Genomic DNA, 20,024 nt, shown 5'->3' on the forward strand with positions numbered 1-20,024 from the left:
GAAACAGAAATTCCAGTATTTCTACATATTTTATTGATGTACATGTTCTTTATAACATTGTAGAAATATTTACTTTTATAAGGAAGAAAACTAAGTTAAACGGGTTTGGGAACAAACCATAGTTGCCTCTTGGTATGTGTACCGTTTAACAGATTGGGCTAGAAATGTACAAGATACAAAAAAGTAGTCTAGTGGCTTCAGTTAACATGGGTACTGCTTATACATCTTATAAAAACTATGAAAAATGTTGTCTAATTTGGTAACTGGTGTATTATAGGCCACTTAAAGAGTTTCTATTGCAATAAAAAAAACTAATCCATTTGAATCCTGGGAACCAGTAATTATTGTGACAGAAAAACAGGAGTTATATGATGATACACGCCCTCTAGAAACATTATTAATGTTTTATTTTAATAATGTTAATTTTCAATATTATAACTTACTTTGTACTCACAGCATTATCTAATAACATTGAAATACCTTTGTGAAGCACTTATGCATAGGTTTTAAGAGCTTTTGCTATTGACTCAGTGGCTGGGGACCCTTGTGTTTTAATAATTATACAATATTGGTCAAGCTTTTTAACTTTGTTTTTTTTTGTTTGGTTGTGTAGTATGCAGGATCTTATCCCCTGTCCCTACCAGGTGTGGAACCCACACCTTTGCAGTAGAAGCACAGAATCTTAACCACTGAACTGCCAGGAAAGTCCACTGACTTTTAAGCCTGATTTTTCTCACCCATAAAATGGGATAATACTTGTAACCAACTGCAGTTTTTATGCATTTGGATGCTGTACACATATAGCAAGCTTTCAATAAATCTGATCTGCAATAAATAATAATAGGAAAAGTTATTAGGTATTTACTTTTCATATACTGTTTGGAATATATCTTCATGGTATGTTCTTTTATGTATTTGAAACAACTTTGTAAAAGTCCTAATTTTATTTAAGGATATTGAGGCCATTGATCAGATCTTTGGCAGGGTCGAGACGTATAGATGACATTTCTATCAAGTCTTATTGCCTTTCTTAAGCAAATGTGTTGCTTTTATTCAATACGTTTTGTAAAGCTTTCTATCTACATACATGAATAGAAACTTGTGACTATGAGGGCTGATTGTATTCAGTATTTCACTAAACTATGAGTGAGACAAGCCAACATAGGTCCTAAAATGCACCACAGTTTGTTATTTCGGGTTTGTGTTACATTTTCCAATACATAAAGAGCACATGAAGAACAGGAAAATATAAAAAAACGGCTCCTCTATATTATTCTACTTATTTCCTTCCAACAACTGCAATAGTAACTAATGCCAAATCCTCTGTGAGTGTAGATAACAGTGGACTGGTAAACTAGCTTTCCAAAAGGAAAATCTTTATTTTAGAGCATCTGCTGATGTTCAGGGAGGAAGTATTCCCAACATGTCTGATTTCAAGTTACCAGTGATTTAACAACCAGCTCACAAAATTCCTGAAAATTTAACATGTGGCTCTTGCTAGCTGGCTTTGACATACTGCTGCTAAATCCTTTGATCTCATCACTCAGAGTCCCCCTGCAGTTTCTTGCCTTCTTAGGAAGTAAAATTCTTTTTTTCTTTTTTTCTGGATACATGCTTTCTTCCCTATTCTCCCTTCACGTCTTACCTTGCTGGCTTCATCTTCTTACTTTTAGCCTCTGTGCGGATGTCAGTCATTTGATTTTGTTCTCTGATTTCTGTATGCGGGAGTGGGGGAATTGGGGGTGTGGTCTAGTAGAGAAGTGAGAGGGGAGTGTAGAAGGCATGTCAGCTAGAAGTCCTGCTCTCTCCTTAAATCCAAAAATACCTTTATCCATTTAATTCTTCCATGTGGCTTGGATAGCTCTGTGTGGTCTCATCCCAGTTTGTTTTTCCATTGTGATTGGTGATAATGAGACTTCCTTAAGTTCCTTAAAAAATAGCATTCTCTCTTCCAGACTCTCCTACATGCAGTTTTTTCTGCCTAGAAATGTCTTGACATCTCTTCCTGTCTTCTCACGCATTCATTCAGTTATATACTCTTTCACCCTCAGATCTCGTGGCAGCGTCTCTTTCTCAATACACCAAGTGAAGGTTATCCCTCTCTGATCCCACAGGGCCTGTTTTTATGCCACTAAATCATTTGCCACCCACTGTCTGACTTACCATCAACACAGTGACACATGTTTCAAAGAAGGAAGAACGTTGGTTTGGGGGTACATTTATGGATAAGGAACTAGGAGATCTTGTATCATTTGGTGTAACTCAAGTCTCTAAGACGTAGTTTTTCTCATTTATCAAGCATTGTGTTTATGTCTATTCCTGCATTTTCTGGAACTACTAACTCACTTGTGCTTTGGGCATCAGTGGGCAGTGTAATGTTAAAGATACCCCTTCGTGTCTGACTTTGAGACACAGAAAGCAGTTCAGTACCATGGTTATACATGTGGACTTTGGGATCTAATCACCTTGATTCAAATCCCAGCACTGCTATTTTGGGCAAGTTGCTTGTTTTCCCACCTATGAAGTGGAAGTTATAATAGAACCTTCCTTATAAGCTAGATAAGAAGAAGAAATGAGTTAATACATAAGAATGGGGCTTAGATTTAATTATCACTTTGATACTTACATTTGTTCTGTCACAAGCCTTATTTTATTTTTTCCCTTGAAATTATAATGGCCTATTTCTCCTTTAACTTATATGTCTGAGGTCCTATCCAAAAAATTCCAAGATCACATATCCAGCAAAAATTAATACTTTTCACTCACCTATAACGTTCTTTTCTTCCTCTGCTTATAGCACGCTTTGTGTAATTCTTTCCCAGAGCTCTAGAAGACTGTACACCATTGGGTTGATTATCAGCATCAGAATAATGAATTTCAGAAAGCATGAAGCAATTTCGTGTTCTCCTATTTCCTCTCAGAAATGAGCCTTTTCATGTACATTGGCAATTTTTTAAAAAACAAGTACGTTCTTCTCCATATCCAAGATAACTTTTTGAATTATTATAATGATTTGTTCCATTCTAAGGGGTAATTATCTGTAATGTTTTATTTTTAGAGTAATATCCAGTAATTTTCAGAAGCTGGAACTTGTCATAAAATCATTGAGAGATTAATAATATTCTTCTGACTACTTCAGAAGAGGGGCTCAGTTGATTCCAACCCTGTTTGAGAAGTGAGTTTAGCATCCAGGTTGCCAGCTTATATACATGGTGAGGGTGGTGGGGGCAGGATGAGAAAACATTCAGATAAGAAAAACATATTATAAAATATGATATCAACAAAGAGAATATATACCCACTATTGAAGGAAGGGAATTAATATCCATGGAACATCTGAAGCATTCCTGGAGCGGTAAACCCAACTTCCACATGAATGAGAAAATAGAGACTCCAAGTCATGCAGAAATCATTGCCAAATCTGTTTTCATATATTTTTGAGGGCTTATGAGGTAAAGGTATTTGTATTCTCCAATTTGCTTGAGATGCTGAGGCCAGAAGTAATATGGCACCTCACAGTGATGGGAAGGTGGGCCGCATGGCTGATGTACACGGGGTAGGTGGGAGTGTCTGATCCAAGATGAGACTGGTGAAAGAAGGCCATGGCTCCAAAGGTCTTCTAAACCATGGTAAGGATTTGAGACTTTGTCCTAAGGGCAGTGATAAGTCTTTGAAAAGTTGTAGGCTGAGGAATAAAAACAATTTATCATGAGAAGCTCATTCATACCATAAAGAATGGATTGCAGTCAGCTAGAGATGAATTGATTAGAGATCAGGTAGAGGTCTATTATACTTTGGCCACCTGATGTGAAGAACTGACTCCTTGGAAAAGACCCTGATGCTGGGAAAGAGTGAAGGCAGGAGGAGAAGGGGACTACAGGATGAGATGTTTGGATGGCATCACCGACTCGATGGCCATGAGTTTGAGCAAGCTCCGGGAGTTGGTGATGGACAGGGAAGCCTGGCTGCAGTCCATGGGGTCACAAAGAGTTGGACACGACTGAGTGACTGAACTGAACTGAGAGGTCTGTTATCATCCATCAAGTGAGAATTGTGTTTAGTGGCTCATTGAGAAGGAGATGAGTGGCTCATGGCACAATGTAGAGCTCTCCTTCACATGAGAGGCATTGTAGTTAAGCTTCTTGCTGGAAGTTTTGCTTGTTTCTTAGCAAGATGATGTGTTGCTATTCATGTGAAAGGACTGAGAAAAGCAACCAGAGTTTAATTTTTGTGTTTTGTGTTATGTGTATATACACATCAGTATGTATATGAATAGGTGAAGTGTGCATGTTAGACTAAACTAGATGTTAGAGGCAGGGATTTCTTTTTTTAGTTTTACTATGTGATTGTGAATGAGTTCAAGGATTTACTTTCTGTTTTCCTTTTTAATATACTGTTTTTTCCTTTTAGAAATTTCTCAATTTAGAACCTTTAGTAAGATGTAAAATTAAGATAAACTTTTTTGGATTTTTACCAAATGGTTCAGTTCAGTTCATGAGCATAACTTGATGCCAGATGGCTGAGAACAATTATCAGCTATTTCTTTAGACTTTAATGTTTTGAAAGAACTTCATGATAAGTGACTAATTTAGCTTCCCATTTGTCTGGGAAGAAGGGTGAGGGAAAAATAATAGCCATCTAAGGCACATTTATATAACTCATAGAGATCTGTTGATTCTTAATAAATATTAAATAGTAGCTTAGCTTGGGCAGTGGTTGGAAGTACATACTTTGGTAAGGCTTAGGATCAGCAAACCTGCATTTCCCAGAACTTCATATTTTGATTTAGGAATTGTTACTATGATTTTTTTTTTCATTTTTAACTTTCTACTTTTTTTCCTTTTTAAAATTTTATTTTATTTTATTTTTAAACTTTACAATATTGTATTAGTTTTGCCAAACATCAAAATGAATCCGCCACAGGCATACCCGTGCTCCCCATCCTGAACCCTCCCCATACCCTCCCTCTGGGTCGTCCCAGTGCACCAGCCCCAAGCATCCAGTATCGTGCATCGAACCTGGACTGGCGACTTGTTTCAAACATGATATTATACATGTTTCAATGCCATTCTCCCAAATCTCCCCACCCTCTCCCTCTCCCTCTCCCACAGAGTCCATAAGACTGTTCTATACATCAGTGTCTCTTTTGCTGTCTCGTACACAGGGTTATTGTTACCATCTTTCTAAATTCCATATATATGTGTTAGTATACTGTATTGGTGTTTTTCTTTCTGGCTTACTTCACTCTGTATAATAGGTTCCAGTTTCATCCACTTCATTAGAACTGATTCAAATGTATTCTTTTTAATGGCTGAGTAATACTCCATTGTGTATATGTACCACAGCTTTCTTATCCATTCATCTGATGATGGGCATCTAGGTTGCTTCCATGTCCTGGCTATTATAAACAGTGCTGTGATGAACATTGGGGTACACGTGTCTCTTTCCCTTCTTGTTTCCTCACTGTGTATGCCCAGCAGTGGGATTGCTGGATCATAAGGCAGTTCTATTTCCAGTTTTTTAAGGAATCTCCACACTCTTCTCCATAGTGGCTGTACTAGTTTGCATTCCCACCAACAGTGTAAGAGGGTTCCCTTTTCTCCACACCCTCTCCAGCATTTATTGCTTGTAGACTTTTGGATCGTAGCCATTCTGACTGGTGTGAAATGGTACCTCATAGTGGTTTTGATTTGCATTTCTCTGATAATGAGTGATGTTGAGCATCTTTTCATGTGTTTGTTAGCCATCTGTATGTCTTCTTGGGAGAAATGTCTATTTAGTTCTTTGGCCAATTTTTTGATTGGGTCATTTTTTTTTCTGGAGTTGAGCTGTAGGAGTTGCTTGTATATTTTTGAGATGAGTTGTTTGTCAGTTGCTTCATTTGCTATTATTTTCTGCCATTCTGAAGGCTGCCTTTTCACCTTGCTAATCGTTTCCTTTGTTGTGCAGAAACTTTAAAGTTTAATTAGGTCCCATTTGTTTATTTTTGCTTTTATTTCCAATATTCTGGGAGGTGGGTCATAGAGGATCCTGCTGTGATGTATGTCAGAGAGTGTTTTGCCTATGTTCTCCTCTAGTTATAAAACTATAATACTATGATTTTTTGTATGTTTGTTTTAAAAATTGAAAAACCAAGGTGCTAGATTTGTCATATGTTTTTCCTCCTTTCAGTAACCATAGGTATTATTATCTCTTTTATATCATGGGAAGCTAAGGCCAGATGAATAGGTGAATTGCTTACATTTGAAGAGCAGTGGTTTCATTCAAAGGTTTGATTGACTCCGTATTTACTGTTTTGAAATTAGATGATAGCTTTCTTTTCCTGGTCTAGGTAACAAGGCTGTTTCTTTTCCTAGCCAGATATTCTGCTGGTGTGTGATGTGTATCTGTGTTGTTTTATAAAGTTTCCATAATCTGTCTCTTCATGGGGCCAAATATGTTTCTAAATCTAATTTAATCTTTCTGGTTTCTAATGTAATTTCATTGAAAGCTTATTTCCAATGCAGTGGTTTTGTAATTATAGTGGAGCTTCAGCTTATGTGCATTTAATTTACGTAAATTCAACTGTACGTGCATAGCAAATGAAGAGAGAACTGTTTAAATAGTGCGGAAGATTCTGTTCCCCATTTCATGTAATGAGCACATGCCCAGAGTAAGAGAGGCAGGATTTTGCTTTGTTCTCTGTTCCAGGCTTTCACCTTTCCTACAGGATGAAGACTTTGATCTAACTGAGTGACAGTCCATTTTTGAAAAATACTTACTTTTCACACTACCAGCCCCCTAAGATGAGTCTTCACTTCACTTGTTCAACCTAATAAACAGTTGTCTGCTCGGAAACTGAATTTCTTTTTTTTCTCTTTTGGGCTTATCTATTCAGTTAACAAACATTTTACCAGAATTTATTATGTACCAGCACTGTTCTAACTACTAGAAATACTATTGGGAATACAGTGACCTACTGAAAAATTCTCTTCTCTCACAGAAATTCTGAGATCTATAAGTTCATTCTCAACATTCTTTCTAAGACATTTTTAGAATGACATTGGATATGTGTGATTTTCATTTTAGGCGCTGATTTGTTAAATCCATCTGAAGGCAATCAGGCAGTTTCTTACTAAATACACTCTTACCTTATGATCCTGCCATTGTGCTCCTCCTTGGTACCTCCAAAGGAGCTGAAAGCTTAAGTTTGCAGGAAAACCTACATGTGGATCTTTACACACATTTATTCATAATTACCAAAACTTGGAAGCAGCTAGTTGGTGACTAGATCAATAACATATGGTACTTACAATGTAATGTTTGTTACTCAGACCTGAAAAAAATATGAGCTATCAAGCCATAAGAGGACATGGAAGAAACTTAAGCATTTTTCTAAGTGAAAGAAGCTGGTTTGAAATGGTGACATACTATATGAATCAAACTATATGACACTCTAGAAAAGGAAAAATTGTGGAAAAAGTAAAAAAGATCAGTGGTTGCCAGGGGGTGCTGGGAATGATGGATAGAGAGGAGGGAATTTCTCAGGCAGGAAACCATTCTGTATGATACTATTATAGTGGATGTATTTGTCAAAGTCCATAAAATGTACAACATTAAGAGTGAACCCAGAGGTAAACTACAGACTTTGGGTTATTTTGATATATCAGTGTAGGTTCATCAGGTGTAACAGTTGTACCATTCTAGTGCAGGGTATTGGTGGTGGGGGTAGATCTGCATGTGTAGGGGCAGGGCATGTATGAGACCTCTCTGCTCAATTTTGCTGTCAACCTAAAACTGCTGTAATAAAGTCTACAGAAAAATAAAGCCCTCTTTCCCATCTCAAGTTCATTTACACAATGCACACCTCTTCCTCTATACTACATATTCCGATCAGCTTTCTGATAATATATCTAAGACAAATTGTGCTTTTAATAGAATCATAGAAGTATTTAAGATGTCATGTGAACTGGCTTGGTCTTGAATTATAGTAACTGAGCTTTAGAGACCTGGATTTTTATCATCCGCTTAACCCCAACTACTTCTGTGTCACAAGTCACTCCTCTCATCTGCAGAATAGAGAGTTTAATTGGCTGATTCCTACTGCCCTATCCAATTGTTTCTTTGTATTCATTTCCAGATATTTCAGTGTTCATCATTAAAAGGTGACATCCTTTTTTAAATATAACAATGCCATTACTACACTAAAGATATTGTTAATTATTTAGAACAATCTAATAGTTCAGTTCAGTCACTCAGTCTTATCCGACTCTTTGCGACCCCAAGAATTGCAGCATGGCAGGCCTCACTGTCCATCACCAACTCCTGGTGTTTACTCAAACTCATGTCCATCGAGTCGGTGATGCCATCCAGCCATCTCATCCTCTGTCGTCCCCTTCTCCTCCTGCCCTGAATCTTTCCCAGTATCAGGGTCTTTTCCAATGAGTCAGTTCCTCCCATCAGGTGGCCAAAGTATTGGGATTTCAGGTTTGACACCAGTCCTTCCAATGACACTCAGGACTGATCTCCTTTAGGATGGACTGGTTGGATCTCCTTGCAGTCCAAGGGACTCTCAAGAGTCTTCTCCAACACCACAGTTCAAAAGCATCAATTCTTCGGTGCTCAGCTTTCTTCACAGTCCAACTCTCACATCCGTACATGACCACTGGAAAAACCATAGCCTTGACTAGACAGACCTTTGTTGGCAAAGTAATGTCTCTGCTTTTGAATATGCTATCTAGGTTGGTCATAACTTTCCTTCCAAGGAGTAAGCGTCTTTTAATTTCATGGCTGCAGTCACCATCTGCAGTGATTTTGGAGCCCCCCAAAAATAAAGTCAGCCACTGTTTCCACTGTTTCCCCATCTATTTCCCATGAAGTGATGGGACCAGATGCCATGATCTTCATTTTCTGAATGTTGAGCTTTAAGCCAACTTTTTCACTCTCTTCTTTCACCTTCATCAAGAGGCTTTTGAGTTCCTCTTCACTTTCTGCCATAAGGGTGGTGTCATCTGCATATCTGAGGTTATTGATATTTCTCCCAGCAATCTTGATTCCAGCTTGTGCTTCTTCCAGTCCAGTGTTTCTCATGATGTACTCTGCATATAAGTTCAATAAGCAGGGGGACAATATACAGCCTTGATGTACTTCTTTTCCTATTTGGAACCAGTCTGTTGTTCCATGTCCAGTTCTAACTGTTGCTTCCTGACCTGCATATAGGTTTCTCAAGAGGCAGATCAGGTGGTCTGGTATTTCCATCTCTTTCAGAATTTTCCACAGTTTATTGTGATCCACACAGGCAAAGGCTTTGGCATAATCTGTAAAGCAGAAAAAGATGTTTTTCTGGAACTCTCTTGGTTTTTCGATGATCCAGCGGATGTTGGCAATTTGATCTCTGGTTCCTCTGCCTTTTCTGAAACCAGCTTGAACATCTGGAAGTTCATGGTTCATGTATTGTTGAAACCCGGCTTCGAGAATTTTGAGCATTACTTTACTATCATGTGAGATGAGTGCAATTGTGCAGTAGTTTGAGCATTCTTTGGGATTGGAATGAAAACTGACCTTTTCTAGTCCTGTGGCCACTGCTGAGTTTTCCAAATTTGCTGGCATATTGAGTGCAGTACTTTCACAGCATCATCTTTCAGGATTTGAAATAGCTCAACTGGAATTCCATCACCTCCACTAGCTTTGTTCATAGTGATGCTTTCTAAGGCCAACTTGACTTCACATTCGAGGATGTCTGGCTCTAGGTGAGTGTGAGGGATCACACCATCATGATAATCTGGGTCGTGAAGCTCTTTTTGTACAGTTTTTCTCTGTATTCTGATGTATTCTGTGTGTATTCTGGTGTATTGCCACCTTTCTTAATATCTTCTGCTTCTGTTAGGTCCATACCATTTCTGTCCTTTATCGAGCCCATCTTTGCATGAAATGTTCTCTTGGTGTCTCTAATTTTCTTAAAGAGATCTCTAGTCTTTCCCATTCTACTGTTTTCCTCTATTTCTTTGCATTGATCTCTGAGGAAGGCTTTCTTATCTCTTCTTGCTCTTCTTTGGAACTCTGCATTCTGATGCTTATAGCTTTCCTTTTCTCCTTTACTTTTTGCTTCTCTTCTTTTCACAGCTATTTGTAAGGCCTCCCTGACAGCCATTTTGCTTTTTTGCATTTCTTTTCCATGGGGATGGTCTTGATCCCTGTCTCCTGTACAATGTCACGAAACTCCGTCCATAATTCATCAGGCACCCTATCAGATCTAGTCCCTTAAATCTATTTCTCACTTCCACAGTATAATTATAAGGGATTTGATTTAGGTCATACCTGAATGGTCTCATGGTTTTCCCTACTTTCTTCCATTTAAGTTTGAATTTGGCAATAAGGAGTTCATGGTCTGAGCCACAGTCAGCTCCTAGTCTTGTTTTTGCTGACTGTATAGAGCTTCTCCATCTTTGCCTGCAAAGAATATAATCAGTCTGATTTTGCTGTTGACCATCTGGTGATGTCCATGTGTAGAGTCTTCTCTTGTGTTGTTGGAAGAGGGTGTTTGCTATGACCAATATGTTCTCTTGGCAAAACTCTATTAGACTCTGCCCTGCTTCATTCTGTACTCCGAGAAAAATTTGCCTGTGACTCCAGGTGTTTCTTGACTTCCTACTTTTACATTCCAGTCCCCTATAATGAAAAGGGCATATTTTTTGGGTGTTAGTTCTAGAAGGTTTTGTAGGTCTTCATGGAACCGTCCAACTTCAGCTTCTTCAGCATTACTCGTTGGGGCATAGACTTGCATTACCCTGATATTGAATGGTTTGCCTTGGGATCGGACAGAGATCATTCTGTCATTTTTGAGATTGCATCCAAGCACTTCATTTCAGACTCTTTTGTTAACCATGATGGCTACTCCATTTCTTCTAAGGCATTCCTGCCCACAGTAGTAGATATAATGGTCATCTGAGTTAAATTTCCCATTCCAGTCCATCTTAGTTTGCTGATTCCTAGAATGTCAACGTTCACTCTTGCCATCTCCTGTTTGACACTTCCAACTTGCCTTGATTCATGAACCTGACATTCCATGTTCCTATGCAATATTGCTCCTTATAGCATCGGACCTTGCTTCTGTCACCAGTCCCATCCACAACTGGGTATTGTTTTTGCTTTGGCTCCATCCCTTCATTCTTTCTGGAGTTATTTCTCCACTGATCTCCAGTAGCATATTGGGCACCTACCGACCTGGGGGGTTCCTCTTTCATTATCCTATCATTTTGCCTTTTCATACTGTTCAAATATTCAGATACTTTAAAAATTTAGGTACTATAAAAACTACAGATTATATACTTTCTTTGATCTTGTTTGTAAATCAAGATCCAAATAAGTTCCATCCACAGAATTAACTTTCATGTCTCCTACATCTCTTGATCTATAGGTTCCTCATGACCCTCCTTTCTTTTTCTCACACTCTGCTTATTGAACACAATAGGGCTGTTTGTCCTGTAGACAGTACCATAGTCTGGATGTTCCTGATTGTGTCACTGTGATGTATATAGCAATGTCATAGTCACCCATATTTCCAATTTACTAGCAGATTAAATACAGATTGTCTGTTTCTGGCTAGACTACTTCATAGTTGGGGCTATGTGCTTCCATAAGGAGGCATGTAAAATGTCTTTCTTTTGTGTCCATAGCAGCCATTGATAATTATTACTGATATCTAGTATTTCGTTAGGGCTTACAAAATGTTGGCATTCAAATTTTATTTTACACAAGGAAAGGCAGGAAAAATGCTTTATTTTATTTTATTTACCATTTCAAAATATTGATGTGAGTCTCTGTCATCTTCCAAATGTGACCTATGGGGCCCTTTGTTCTTAGTATCACTATACATTCATAAATTTAAATGTATCTGTAGTGTTTTATTCCTTTGCAGTTAATATTCTCATTGATGTTCTGATTTTCCCATCCGTAATTGGCATTTTTTATGAGTGTTGCTGAGTTTATAGGTTATTTGCATTTATTTTTCTTTAAATTTCCTATTGTTATCACTTGTCTCTTATTCTAGATAACTACCTGTTATTCTAGATAATTACTAGTGTTTTTCATTTCTCTCTTCAGAAAATCACTATATATTAGGAATAGTACCTCTTTGCTGTTATGAAAATATTATTCCTACAAGATTACATTAGTGATATCAGAATATAAGTAACAAACTGGAAAACTATATTTACAGTTTTTATCACAGACAAAGATGAATTCACACCTCAGTAGGGAAGAGTATCAGAGAAGTTGGAAACTGAAACCCCAGGCTAAGACTTTCCAGGGCTCCCATCAACACTCTATGATGTTTCATGTCTTACTTGGATACTCTGAGCCATTACGTTCCCCATATGAGATAGTTCAGTTCAGTTGCTCAGTCGTGTCCGACTCTTTGCAACTCCATGGACTGTGGCACGCCATACTTTGCTGTCCATCACCAATTCCTAGAGCTTACCTAAACTCATGTCCATCGAGTCAGTGATGCCATCCAACCTTCTCATCCTCTGCTGTCCCCTTGTCCTCCTGCCTTCAATCTTTCCTAGTATCAGGGGCTTTAGGGGAATCATAATAACATTATTTCATTCGTTTATTGGAAACATTTCATAAGCAAATACAAGCTCAGCACAGTGCTGGCACATACAGGCTCAAAAAATAATATCTGAGACCCTTTTTGTTGATTACCAATAGTGATGGTAATCAATTGTGCTTTCATTAGGAGGATAGGTGTTGGGATCTATTCTATTCTCAGGTTTTTCTCAGGTTATTTGGGTTTACCCAAAACATCAGCATGGGAGAAGACCTGGCCACTTCCTAGGCCAGTCTTTCCTTTTGACTACCATAATGGTAGCAAAAAATACTGAAGTTTCATCTGGAAATCAATCACCGAAGTGTGTCATAAGTGAGTAGTTTATATCCATAAACAGATGTGTCTATGGATTGACTCTATTGTGTTCTTACACTGGACCTAAGAGAAAATAAGCAGTATGAGAGTTCATGAACACAATAGAGTTCATGTTCTCAATGACTTGGTCTAGTAGGCAAGACAGGAATGTATTGTCACACATACTACTATTTTTACTCTCCTAAAATCCTTGTAAGGAATGATGGTAAGGTTTTAGGTGATAAAATTCATAGCATCATGAATTAATAACATACATGCCTTGTATTAATTCAGATTGAACATTGGTATGTTCAAATTACTCCTCAAAAAGAACCCTTTGATTAAATATTGCGGTTTATCTTGCAGATTAAGCATTGAAATGTTAAATAGCATGCCCAGAGATAGAGATAGTGGATAGCTGAGTCAGGAAATAAACATGGACTGGAATCTAAAACAGTATAACCTCTGGAGTTGATGTATCATGACAAAACAGTATCCTGGTTGACAGCCTCCTGTTACAGGTTTTAGCTGAACATCATTCCATGGTGTTCATAGTGCTGCAGTACAATAGGTCTAACATGTATGTGAACAAGAATAGGAGATCAGGGACCAGTGTTCTAGGATTGAGGTGATACTTTTTATTTTTTTTTTATTTTATTTTTAAACTTTACATAATTACATAATTGTATTAGTTTTGCCAAATATCAAAATGAATCCGCCACAGGTATACATGTGTTCCCCATCCTGAACCCTCCTCCCTCCTCCCTCCCCATACCATCCCTCTGGGTCGTCCCAGTGCACTAGCCCCAAGCATCCAGTATCGTGCATCAAACCTGGACTGGCATCTTGTTTCATACTTGATATTTTACATGTTTCTTTTTAATACTTTTCTTTATTGTGTTACTATCTGGAGATATATGGAAAGCTGTCACTTAAAATGGTCCCTGGTAGCTTTATCACTGACCATCTAAGCATCTGATCCAGTGGCATTTTCAGGCTAACAGATAAGGAGGGTGTGATGAATTCAACTACCCTCAGGTTTAAGGCAGCCCAGAACACCCACTGTTTACATTTGGGGTCATGTGGATATAGCATTGCTGCCACTGTGAATCTTGTTTGTATCCACATGGGATGTTGGTCCACAGGCAAATGTGAAAGTTTATGATTAGGTGATTAAAAAAAGGCAAGTCATGCAAACAGCAGATCTGTTTAGGGAACTCATATGTATACTTGCTTTTAGGCTTAACAATGATGGCTTCTCTGGCAACACAGACCAATTTCTTAATGCAAAAGGAGGACTTGTGTTTCTATATATCTGAAAGAGCAGGTGTCAGACTTGGAGGCCTAGTGGGCAGGCGCTCATGGAGAGGGGTGAGGGCGGGTATTATGTCTTCTATGAATACTATTAAAAGCATGTCTTATGAGCTACTGCTATTACTACCATCAGTGTTTGACCTACTTTATAAGGTTTGAGATAAATATTTTATTAACTAGCAAAGAAGAATACAGACCTGAAGTTAGCCCTAATGCTAAGAGATTCTGTAAAATTCCATGATAATGTTTAGTGTCTTTTTTTTCTAGAGTCTTTTTTATTTCACTGTTCTATTTAGAAGTCTGATCAGATAAGGAAATCAGGTGCTAATGCATTGGAAGATCAGGTGTCTAAAGTCACTAGATGTGTTCTATATTCCTTAAAAATCTATCCACATAGATTTTATTTGGCCACTGCCTATCAGTTCTCTTGTATAGTGTCCAAACTACAGATGGATATCAAATAAGGTCTTCAAATATGTAGCCAGAGAGGGGTGATTACAGTTCTGGAGGGTGGTACCTTAATCCCCTAAGTCTATTACATTGCATGGGCCTGACATTATTTTAGTAATGTCAACTAGTAGCAAATGTGATTTATATTTTGCAAGTTAATTTGGTCCCCTATCTTGGCTGCTCAGGAAGCCACTGTTCCAGTGTGTCACATGAGCTCCTCTGACTTTGGAAGAAATGTGCCCTCTCCTGTTTGTATGCCTTCACAGTCATTGACAGAGACTGACTAGGGCCAGTTTTCACATTGACATTCTTAGGAGATGAGACAGCATTCTTCCCTCAGAGTTCAAAATGAGGGATTTCCAAGTGTCAGAACTAGGTTTAATTGGAAATAAAATCTAGGAAAGAATCAATTGTGATTGTCAGCATGATTGGGGAACACCACTAAGCATCAGGGGGTCTTCCCAAGTGGTGCTAGAGGTAAAGAATCTGCCTAATGCAGGAGACACAAGGGACGAAGTTTTGATCTCTGGGTCAGGAAGATCCCCTGGAGAAGGCAGTGGCTACCCACTCTAGTATTCGTGCTTAGAGAATCCCTTGGACAGAGAAGCCTGGCAGGCTACAGTCCATGCAGAGTCAGAAATGACTAAGTCACTGAGTGCAACACACACTGTGCACTGAATTTGAATTCTGTCCTTTTCTAATTGAATGATTTTCAAGTGAATCACTTAATCCAAACCCCCACTTCCTTATACTTGAGGCATAGCCTTGGAGATATATGTGATGTATGCATAATGGCAATTCCCTTTGAAAGATACTAGCATTGCTTCCAGAGAAGGGGTTGGCACCCCACTCCAGTACTCTTGCCTGGAAAATCCCATGGATGGAGGAGCCTGGTGGTCTGCAGTCCATGGGGTGTGAAGAGTCGGACACGACTGAGCGACTTCACTTTGACTTTTTACTTTCATGCGTTGGAGAAGGAAATGGTGATCCACTCCAGTTGTCTAGTCTGGAGAATCCCAGGGACGGGGGAGCCTGGTGGGCTACCATCTACGGGATTGCATAGAGTTGGACACGACTGAAGTGACTTAGCAGCAGCAGCAGCATTGCTTCTCCAGTTTCTGGCAGGACCCAACCCTGCTGGTGTAGGTAGATTTAAATTCACAATTTATCCCTTCCCCCAAATGCTTCAACTGGGAAATCCTAATCAAGATCCATTTTAGAGTTGCAGTACCTTCATGGCCCCCTCATTCTCTCCCTGCCCCTGCCTTTTCTAGTTGCCTGCCTCTCTTGGGATTGTGTCCGTGTTTGTGGATCATTGCACATACTTGTGCTGTACTCACAGGAGTCATTTTTAAGGCACACTCAACCATTGGGTGTGATTCACATTCTGACACCTAACAGCCCCTAATTGATACCTCTTGAAAAATGACATATTCCCTGAAGCGTTCAAGGCTGCCCGACACACAAAGAGGCCACCCGCCTCTATGATGAGCATTCTCACCATGCAGACACTGGTGATTTGAAAGGCACGTTGTTGTATCTTGACGTGATCCCTTTGTAGTATATATGCTTTCTCAGTTTATTTTGTGTGTAATCACTGTTTCCAAAGATTTCAGAAAAGCTAATTTCTGAAGTTGTTGTCTGAGCCCAGTGTCCTGTACACCCTACCACCCACGTAGCATCTTATTCACGAATCATGTACTTGTACATTTGGTGAATACTTTTTCTTTTGTTGACGGTGGTAAATAAACCAGTATCATCTCAGAAGATGGGTGTATTGGGTGAGGAGTGGGGAACATACAAATAAATGAGATTTTCTCCCAAGTAAACCAAGAGTTCCAGAATTCTCTCTACATATCAAGCAGAAATTAGGCTCCTTATATTAGTACGGTTCTATCAGTATGTTGGTGAACCATCGATTTTGTGGGGGGGTTGCCATGTCTTCCCACATCTGAGACAGAAGTTAGGAAATTGCAAAAGACAAAAGCTGCCTGGAATGAAAACTGGACCAGGGTAGCAATGAAGTCTTTAATATTTCTTACCATATCTCCAGTCCTTGTTATTGGCAAATATTATGTACTCAATAAACATTTGTTAGTAAATGCATTTCCAACCAAGTGGTAGTATACTTCAGTGACTTAGAACGAAGTGTAAGTAACTTTTCCCTGAAGCACCGTAACTTTTTACTATGTTGTGGTGTAATGAAATCTGAAAGGTACGTGACATATTTTTTATGTTGTTACTACCCAAACAAAAACAGTTTCTTAATATTAGTTAGGAAAAAAGAAAAGAAAATGTGTTTGGATAGATTGGAGACTTGAATTCTCAAAGCAGTCAGCACAATTTCTTTAATAACTCCGTATATCATTGTGTTGAATTATAGCATTGTTTGCTTTCAAATTTGTGTTTCTTGGCCTTGGAACGCAGGGATAATTGTAGACTGTGGCTTGACAATTTTCAGCCTGCTGTAATAGTAGGGCCAAGATCATCCTCAAATTGCCAGGCATCAGCAAGAGGACGAGAAGAGACCCAGAAAACGAGTTTCTCATGTTACAAAGTTCTGTCATCTGCCCCAGACTGTAGGGGCAGTTGGGGTAATGATATTCATCTGAGCCTGAGGACCATCCAGAGAAAGTTGCTCAAAGTCACAGCAAGGGCGGCAGAAGCCATCTCATGTGATAAAGGACAGGAACAACTCAAGCTCTGGAGGGGCAGTGAGATGCAGGTAGATAAAATCATGAAATGTCATGCAGAATGTAAGCCTGCAACCATAAAAATAAAACATTAGGAGCAACAAACTTTTATTGAGTACTTATGTCATGTACAGTAATGAATGATTTATGTTACCCTGTTTCATTTTTATAAGCATTCTAAAGGGATAGGTATTTCTGTCATCTCACTTTTGGATAAAAATACGATCCTTCAGGAGATTGAGTTTCTTAGTCAGGGTTTTATTCTTGTGGAACCAGAAGTTGAGTTCTCTAATTATCCCAAAGCCTCATTCTTAAGTGTCGCCCTCTATTTCCTAACCAATCTTAGACTACTAAGAATAAGGGAGCCTTTTAATAATCAAAAAGGAAAATAATCATTTTTTAAAGTTGGAAGATCTCTGTAGACCATGTATTTTTGCCCAGCAATGAAGAGACTCTACACCCTTAAAGCACAAGTTGAACTGGTGATGAATTAGACCCAGATGCAAAGTCCTTTGCTTCCTATGCCACGTCTTTTCCCAAAAACTTCTCTTTCCTTTTATTTGTCTAATCTTGGATCCCTTGTCTTGATCTACCTTCAGGGAGGGACAAGAAATAAAGTCATAGAGGGAGGGGCCAGGCAAACTGAGGAAGATGTGGAGAAAGTTAACAGTGAAATTGGAATTAGTATGTAGGCAGCTTCATTCCAGTGCATGCAACATGTACTCTTTATGTGTTTCTATAAATCATTTTGGGCATTTCATTTGTTTAATCCACAAATTCCTGTAGTAATGCATGCCAGATTCAACTGAATCTATTTCTAACAGCTGCCCTGGAAGGTTTTCATGTGGTCACAGTTACATAGAATCAAGTTCACTGGGACAGAATGCCTTTGGTTCAAATCTGGCTCAGCCATTTGTCACCTGAGTGACCTGGAGAAGGTTTACTTAGCTTTTATGTTCATTCATTCAAAAATATATACTGATGTCTTTCTTTGTGCTAGGTTGTGGGGAAAGTGCTGGAAGAGATAGAAGGATACTGGAGATTAAATCCCTTGTCAATGTGGCGTTTATGTTTTATTAGAGAAGGCAGGTAATAAACAAGGAAACTATATAGAATATCACAAAGTTTTCAGCAAGTTTTAAACTGAGAAGGGGGAATGAAGAGATATGATCAGGGTTTAAAGTTTTAAACAATATGATAACAAGAGACCTTGCTGAAAAGGTAACGTTGTGACAAAAATATGAAGCACTGACGGGAAAAAGAAGACTTCAGGTAAAGGGAACTGTGAGAGTTCGAATCTCCAGTAGTCAGAGGCGTGTTTGGGGAAGAGGTTGGAGACCAGCGTGGCTGGAGATGAATAAGTGGGACAAGTGAGAGAAAGGCATGGTAACAATGATGGCTTTGTGAATGCCTGTGTGATTTTTGAGCAGTGTGGTGTCACTGTCGTACTCAAGCAGTCATTTGAGAGTGACAACTGTGGTTTGAGCACATCTGCTGTATAGCCCTATAGGTCTATAAGGATGCTTTGAACCAGTGTGGCAATATAAAGGAGGTGACAGTAGTGATCAGCTGCTGGATTTATCCTGAAGATAGAGCCACCAGAATTTGCTGATGTTTTAGAGGACATGGATGAAAGAGAAGAGTCAGGGCTCACTGGAAAAATTTGAGACTGACTAATGGGGTGAATTATATTGGCATTGACTGAGAAGGCATAAACTAGGAAGAGTGTGGGCCTTCCTTGTCTTTGGAAGGACGTTGGTGTTTGGGCATGCACTATCTGACATATCTGTTAGAATTCCAAGTACAAATTTTGAACAGTCCATTGATAGGGGAATCTGGAGTTACCTGAAATATCTGGGCCTGGAGACACATTTCAGAGTTGTCAGTATATAATAGTATTTTAAGCTGTGGAACTTAAAAACGCCCCCTGGTGGACAAGTGTACTTGGAAAGAAGGTTCAGGGCTGAGTTCCAGGATGCTCTTATGTTAGGGATAGGGAGATTGAATAGATCTAACACATATAACCCACAGACTGTGGCCCTCTTGATAACAAGCATGTTTGGTGTCTTAGAAGCCAAGTATTTTAAAATAAAGAAGTGATGTATTGTCCCTTTGTCTCATTTTAGCATTGACCATAGTATTAATTACTTTGCTTGTGTTTACTAAGATTTGCTTGCTTCGCTGGTTGAAATATGCCACAGATAATGAGTCACCATGAGAAAATCACATGTCCTCTCTGATCTTTAGTTTCCCTATGTGTTGAGTGAGCAATTTTGGCTAGTCATGTCTTCAGAAAATATCTAACCTTAATATACTATTGACTTTTTCTGATTTGGTATGATTCTTTATGATCAGGACTGAATCCATTCAAGTAACTATGCGTGTTACATCAGTCAGAATACAATGTGTCTTTTGTTTAATTTCTTTACACCAGATGATCTGGAATCCAATATCATTGTTGTGTTTTTGTTGTTGGTATTGTTTTGAATATTTTCTTTCACTTATGATCTTGTAGACCTGGAAGAAACCTCCATCCTCAAAGACTTGGAAAAGGCTGTCCTGGAGCCTGCGTGGAGGTTACAAAAACCATCCCTCTGGTGGTGGCCTGAGCAGATGACTTCAACCCCAATGTTGCCCTGAACGTTGCATTCAAGATTTGAGAAGATTAGGACTGCTAAGGTATGG

The 20,024-nt window shown here is 38.8% G+C and overlaps 1 protein-coding gene across 1 annotated transcript in view; it reads left to right on the top strand.

Moving 5' to 3' along the window:
• SGCD (sarcoglycan delta) overlaps positions 1–20,024 on the top strand; it is a 1,106,775-nt gene that overhangs the window by 449,801 nt on the left and 636,950 nt on the right. The window contains exon 2 of the mRNA XM_070374675.1: positions 19,855–20,018. The gene's annotated coding sequence lies outside the window, so the exon portion shown is untranslated. The remainder of the gene's footprint in view (positions 1–19,854; positions 20,019–20,024) is intronic.

The sequence above is a fragment of the Bos mutus genome, chromosome 7 (genome assembly GCF_027580195.1).
Source record: "Bos mutus isolate GX-2022 chromosome 7, NWIPB_WYAK_1.1, whole genome shotgun sequence".
Lineage (NCBI taxonomy): Eukaryota > Metazoa > Chordata > Mammalia > Artiodactyla > Bovidae > Bos > Bos mutus.